At 26.9% G+C, this 7,957-nt stretch overlaps 1 long non-coding RNA gene across 1 annotated transcript; it reads left to right on the plus strand.

Annotated features, from left to right (window-relative positions):
- Positions 1-1,187: 1,187 nt before the first annotated feature.
- LOC126551170 (uncharacterized) lies at positions 1,188-5,372 on the plus strand. The gene is made up of 3 exons (XR_007605044.1): positions 1,188-1,270; positions 1,342-1,383; positions 5,322-5,372. It is a non-coding gene; the product is annotated as an uncharacterized LOC126551170 (long non-coding RNA).
- Positions 5,373-7,957: the final 2,585 nt, after the last annotated feature.

Genomic DNA, 7,957 nt, shown 5'->3' on the forward strand with positions numbered 1-7,957 from the left:
TTTAAATGTTTACGAAATCGCGTAACGATAACGATTTATCTTAAAACGAAATTAAATATTTGTTATAATTCAAAAAGTATAAGTCGTAGATACTTGAAAATTTCACCAATTATTAAGATTGGCATTTTCTTTACATGATACAATTTTCAAAAAAAATTGATTTTTATTTAGCTATTTATAGACAACTGAAATTTTCGATTTTTCTGAGGAGTTTTTTTTGAAGTGTCAATAATATTTTTTTTGTCGAGTCAAAATACTTGCAAAATGAATAAAAAAATCCTCATAAGTTATTCTTATAGTATACATATTCACAATTTTTTTATATTAGCATTTGAAGTTCAAATATTAACAAAAATTCGTCAAAATCATTAATATTTGCAAATTATTTTGTAGGTATAAATCATAAAAATTGTTGTATAAGTAGTCAGTGGCGTATTTAAGGTTTTTCTACCTATAGGCACTTTCCAATTCGATGCCTTCCCCCATCCTTTCTACAATTATTTATAAATCATATTTAAATAAATAATTTATTATATCTATTATATTATAGTATGTATAATATAATAGGTACTTGTGTATAGAATATAGATCGTACCTGTTTAATTTTGAGCGAGCAATAAATTAGTTACATTTAATTTCATCAAATGAAAAATACTTTTAGTTATTTCTAAGTTCATAAAAAAAAATCGTTAAAATGTGCCGCTCTCCAATATCGCCGCTCTAGGCCTGGGCTTATAGGGCCTGTGCTAAATACGCCTCTGTAAGTAGTAAATAGTTGAAATTAAATACAAGATTTTTCATAAATTTATCTTCGTTCAGAATCGTTATTTGTATACAATGATACCTATCATTGGACTCAAATTTTACACTCCTATATTATAAAATAGTGTACCTAATGTACAGCAAAGCGGTTAACCCACTTACCCGCTTTTTTTTTTAGCTACATTAATTTAAATCTTAATTTCATTTTTATTTCTGAAGTTGTACTGTATTTAGTTAGTGGTATTTAATGGAAGTGGCAGTGAAATAAAAATACAAATAATTACGAAATACCTATAATACTCACTGTATTTAAAAATTAAGCATGAATAATCCATCCAATCAAAATACATACATAAACAAGTTACTATTATTACCATAATTTAACTTATAATTAAACTTTTTATGATACAAAATTCATGCATGGAATTAATTAATTTTATTGATATATTTATAACTTAAATATTTAACTTTAATTTACTAGAAATATTAAGTGATCAAGGTTTTAATGGTTAGTATACTTAACTACTCACATTATCTCTGAAAACAACGCGTGGTATTTATATCGATCATTTTTTTTAGGTCAATGGAAACATGATTTGGATAAATGTCGAAAATTGATTGGTTTGTATAATAATCTACATAATAAACTTTAAAATTTATTTACAAACATTGAAATCTGAATTGTTCTATAACTATATTAGCTAGGTATATACAATTAAAATTAAATTTAAATATTTTCATTGTATAAGTAACTACTAATATGTTGTACTAAATAATGAAAATATAAATCATAGATAAATACATTTTAGTTGTTATATAGATACATCTAAATTAGTATGAGTATTAGGTTTTAAAAAATTATTTATTTTTAGATTCTGAACAAAGTGATGATTGATTTTATAATGATGAGTGTTTTTTTTGCCTGTCTACAGCATAACTTGTCGAAATAATGATTCAATTTCAAATTTCGGGGGTGGTTTTCGATGGCAAAGTGAATATCCTTAATGCATTTTACAGGTTAAAAGTAAACATTTTCCAAGAGTTTTCTAAAAAATCGATTTTGTTGTATAAATGTAACCTAAAAACTAATCACTGTAAATAGTTGAAATTTTCTCCAAATGTTAATATTAATTTTTTCTATATACAGTTAAATTTTCAGTATATTTTGACTTTTTTAATAACATTTATAGACAACTGAAATTTTAGATTTTTCTAAGAATTTTTTTTGGAAGTGTTATTGTGTATTTTATTACAAGGTTCCTTACGAGTTGTTCTTATTGTAGTTAAAAAAATTCAATAACTGATAGTCACGATTTTTTTTTATAAGCTTTTGTATTTCAAATTTTCACGAAATATGTTAAAATCGCAAAAATTGCAAGTCATTATGTAGTTGAAAAATCATAAAACATTTTTTGTTTATATCTAAGGTTAAACAATTTATCACTAAGGTTTTCATAACTTTTCCTACAAGTTGCTATAGAGAAAACTCAAAGTATCATTATAGGAAAAATGTTAAGTGCGTTTGAAATTTAAATTTAACTTAACCTCCTCAAACGATTTTAAATATTTGTTATAATTCAAAAAGTATAAGTCGTAAATACTTGAAAATGTCAACAGGTATTGAGATTGACATATTCTTTACACAATTAAATTTTCAAAATATGTCGCTTATTTTAATGCTATCATTTGAATAAATCGTTGTTGTTTAAATTTTTTTTTTTATAAATATCAATAAAAAAATTTTGGATGAGCCAAAATACTTGAAAATTTAATACAAAGTTTGGCTAACAATAATTATAAAAGAACATAGATTTAGGTGTATTCAAGTCATTAAAACAACATTTTTTTTTTTTTTTTGGTGCATGTTAGTTTTATTGAATCTGTTTCAAAAAAAGAACAATAAGAACATTTGATGGTAGATTTAATAAACTAAAAGAAATAAAAATAAAAAGGCAGTTTAGACTATTTACAGAGGCCTAATGAGGTTAATTGAAGTACTACGACATGAATAAGATTAATTAAGGCTAGCAAGTCGCGACATCACTGTCTTTTTAATCTTTTAATTGGTTACCTGGGATAGAAGTAGATGATAGGGGATTTCTATGGTTGGCTAGGCGGCTATTGAAACGTTGGTAGTGTGTTTTCGCTTGTTCAGAGACATATGGTATGTTGAGGTCAGAGTGGAGGGTGTGATTAGAGACAAAGAATGGCGCTTTTAGAATTGTACGTAGAGTTTTTTGATTGAAATATTTTGAATGATGTTTGATTGGTGTTGGACATTTTGGCAACGCCCCATAGTTAAATCCCATAAGTCCAAATGGGCCTGAGTAGGAGTTTATAGAGCAGGAGTTGTTGTTGAGAGTGGAGAAAAATTCGATGAACCTGGTTAGAGAAATAGAGTGTTTGGGTGGGCAGTAAACAGCTGTAAAAATGATAGGGATATTATTAAGTATCAGAGATAGCAGGATTGAATGTCATTGGATATGAATCTTGGAAGTGGGGTGAATTTAAGTGAAGATTTTACATATATTGCTGTACCTGCATGTGCGGTGTTGTCAAGGTGGTTTGCGCGATAGAAATCATATCCAGGGAAATTAACGTATGAGTTGGTAGTGAAGTGGTTTTCAGATTTTTATGGTTTTTCAATCCGTTTGCGTTCCATAGAAGGGCGAGGAGAGAATTAGAAGTATAAGAGTTAGGCATTAAGTTTAGTATCGAGAATCTTGGAGATAACAAAGGTAAGAAAAGTGATTAGATGATTGATAATTGATTTAAATTCGTCTAGAAACTTGGAGAAAACGTCATTTTCATTTGTGAGGGCATGATTGTTATGCGATTGGTTGTGAGTGGTGTCGTTACCTGTTACATTGGCGTAAGATTTAAGACGTGAGCTTGATTGAAGATTGGAAACTGGTGAGCTGTATGGAGGTGTCGTCGTATTTTGTTCTTAGCGCCATTACGGTTGCTTTTATTATTATTGTCATATTTAATAATTATTTTTAAATTAAAATGTTTTACTAAAACTTATTCAAAAGCAAACTTAACGTAAAAATATTTTATTTTGATCAACAATAAAATACGTTATCAACAATAATTGAATTATTTTATTAGCACCAATGTGGTCGGAAATGTGTGAGAGGTATTTTTTTTTTGTGTGTACCATTAGCTTCATCCACGAAGCATATCTACTTGTGTGATTTTGATTTTTGATTTCCGTTAATTTGTTCACATAATTTTAGTGATAATTTATCATTTCATAAGCTTCGTCTAACGATTTAAATAGTACCGGCATTTTTTTTTGTCGTTTATCATACGTTGTCTATACTGATGTAATATCTGAACATAAAATACAACTGTTATTAGTGGCCTACTGGACTGCATGAAATGGATACATCTACTTTTCAATTACAGTTTTCTCTTAAAACTTGCCTATCGATTTTTATCTGAAAATCTTCAGCATAACTATAGCTATCTGGAAAGTCGCAAATTATAATTTTTTTAAGTCTAGAAAAAATGAGCAACGTGAAATTCTTATAACTTGAACACCTCATTTCAGAACCCTGTATTTTTTACGATATATACTCAAAACCCAAAAAATCCATACATGTACAAATCGAAAAAGTATGCTAATTATTTGACTCGCACTGAGTTAACTAAACTATGTATGTGAACTGGTCATTTTTAAAGAAAGAACTCAATGTTGTCAATATGGAAGTATGTCATTGACTAAATTCATTTCACCTATAAATGTTATGAAAATATTGGAACTAAATTTTTTTATCTCAGCGCAGTAAAGTATTTTGTAACTATATAGTATATACTAGTAATAAGTATGCATTGTACAACGTAATCGACATTTGTTTTTTACTTTATTTGTAAGATTAAACAGATGATTTTTTTAGTAATTTGTATGGAAATATTACATTTAAAATTATACGGAATTGTGTGTGTATAAATATGTAATGTATATCAATTATCAATTCCTATAAAATCTACACGATACCATAAATTTTCGGAATTGTACACAATCAATTTGACATATTATATACATGTGTTTCGACTTTCGCATAATAATACGTTTACGGTTATAGATGTTAAGTTAGAAGTACCACGACAGTTAGTGAAAAATAAAAATGAAATTATTTGACAACCAAATGAATTACCTCGCTTAAGAACGAAAAAGAAATAAAATTATAACGGTATTACGATAACAATTATAATAATCACATTTTAGTTTAAATTAAGTCTATTTAAACAAAATTATCACTAGGAAATAAATATTTTAACTTTATAACTTATAATAATTATTGCGTAAAGTGTATTACAGTCAACTTGTGTAATATAAAACCTGAATTTCTATCTAAATAACTTGATCTAAGTACCAATTATATCAAGTATTTTATTGTCATTAGTTTATTCTGTTATTTAATGATCTAGTAGTGTTATAATTTAGTATAATAACAAGTAATAAGAAAGCAAATGTGCGAACTTGCTAGTGTGAAAAGAGTATAACTTTATTCTTTAACTATAACTAAGTAAAATAAGACTCAAAATTCTAGCTGAATATGATGAGAAAACAAAAAATTATGAATCCCCACAGCTTTTGGATGGTATGTAATAAAATTTTGAATCATTATATTATAATTCCATTGAGTTATTAAAAAAAATAGGTATAATATAAATAAGTAATAATAGATAAACGCAAATATAAAATAACAAAAATCTGTCATAATAAAAAATGGAAAATATAGACGGAAACCTGATAATAAATGGAAACTGTTAAAAATGGAAAAAAAATACCGGGTTTCAACAGTTTCCATAGTAGACAGGTTTTAGTGTATATTTTAAAGTATAAGATCACAGCAAGAACATCAAAATGTGCAATGTACAATGTACATTGTACATTCTTAGAATTTAGATTGAACAATAACCGTGAGCCCAGTCATCGAAATACAAAGCCAAGAATTGTTAGTGTTCAATAACACCCCCTAGGTAGGGGGGCAGTAGTGTAGGGTGACCAATGACCATACGTCCTGTTTTTCGTAGTATTTATAATACATATATTATATAACTATTGTATATTGTTTCATGTTTTGACAATCAATATACCTATATTTTACTCATTGCAAAAAAGTGTCCTGTTTTTTTTTTTTGGAAATATGGTCAGTGACCAAGGTCAAGTGGCCCTTAAAAATAGATGTTTAAATTTTTTTGACGGCACCATCCCATTTTTTTTTAATGCCCAAAAAAATAATACTTGCAAAATTTGAAATCAATTATTCAATTTTAAGCCGTGCCCCCAGGCACTTGAAGTTGAGTAGTTTTGTCATTTTTTACAGAAAAGTCTATATAGTGTGTTATAACTTTTTTTTTTTCAACCAAAAAATATTAAACAATAAAATATCGTGTCGGAAATCATATGAGGATCTCAAAAATGTCATTTTATACATTATTACATTGTTTATTACTAAGATAATTACAATTTTAAGTAAAAAAATATGAAAAAGCTCATAAAATCCGACTTAATGGTATTTTTTCGTTTTTTTATTTATACCAGTCGAACGGTTCAAAATACAATAAAATTACGTATATACAAAATTATTTAAAATAAAATTTTCTAAAAAACATGTTTTTAATAGTTTGAGCTTGATAATACATTACATACTTGTAGCTAAAAACATATAATATATTATGATTAAAATAGAAATATACAAGTCTAATATATATTATTAATAGTACACATTTTTATATTTCATATAGAGTAATTATTTTTTAATCAATTTTTCCTACTACTAAATTTAAAATAAGTAATTTATGTAATAAATAGTTGAATTTTTTAAAGTAATTGCATTAATGTAGATTTCTTGCAATCGGGAAACTTTTTCCTGTAGTCACTTACAATTTGTAAAACAAACTGTTTTTGGTCTTCATTGGTTGTCAATAACTTATTGTAATCCTCCATCAATTTAATACCCCGCTCTGCCGTATCATTTACTACTCGTAACTTGGTTACAATATTTAATGCATTTTTATAACTATGAATGTTATCCCAAGTCGATGGATCATTTTCAAGAAAACTTTCATCCAAATTAAATAGTTTGAAAAAATCTCGGGTCTCACTGTTTACGAAATTATCTATTTCATTTTTTATAAACTCGTTCATATCACAGTTGTTCAGTTTTAAACGTTTCGTACTTTCATTTGAGCTGTTGTTACTATCTGATCTTGTCAACATTTTTCTTTTCATCTCAGTATTTATATTTTTATCAAAAAATGCCAATCCTATGGCTTGGGAGCTTAAGTACCATAAATGGTTAATAAATTTCGAGACAGCTACCTTTGATATTTCTGCATCTATTGCTTGGTAGTTGTATAACTTTTTCAAAAAAACCAAGTCGTTATGAGGTGTAGCTGTTGCGGAAGTTGCCTCGAACCATGCTTCGATGTATATAATTATTAAAAACACACATATATGGTGAAGTGCAGTTTTTTCTTTGGCACTTAGCTTAAATTCATTTCTAAATAAATAAATTTTTATACAATAAATTGCCTTAGCCATCCACCTTGCATGATGAATGGCACCAGGTACATGGAAAAATGTAGGAGTTTTTGGTTTTTCACCAAGAAAAATTAATGCCAATTCTAGTGATTCTTTATAATCGGTTCTAGGTTGAGCATTATTTAAATTGTTTTTTAAAAACTCTAAAAATCTTTTCCTTTCCGGTTTAATAATTTTTTTTACATATTTTTCTGTAATACCTGATTTAAAGCTCTGTTTGTTTAAATTATTCCAAGATAACTGGAATCGTTTAAAAATTGGTACATCTTTTCCAGTTGATTTACCCATTTTACAATCAAAAATACCCCGGAGAACAATTTCGAATATATGATGACGGCAGGGTAAATAAAGTAATTTCTTTCCTAAATGTCGTTCAAGCAAAACACAAGTACCTCCTATTTGACCACTATTTACTGCTGTTGTATCGATTATTGTTATATTATTATCTACATTATTATTTTGTATATTCTGGAGATTGTAGGAAAAGATTTCCCAATAGATATAAATATATATATATATAAATTATTATATATTTTTAAGTGTATTTTTTAAAGAAAAATTGTATAAATATTTTAATAATATATTTATTTAGATGTGTTTACTGTATATTTAGCTAAAAGTCTGTAACGTATTATC

Source organism: Aphis gossypii, chromosome 3, assembly GCF_020184175.1.
Source record: "Aphis gossypii isolate Hap1 chromosome 3, ASM2018417v2, whole genome shotgun sequence".
Classification (NCBI taxonomy): Eukaryota; Metazoa; Arthropoda; class Insecta; order Hemiptera; family Aphididae; genus Aphis; species Aphis gossypii.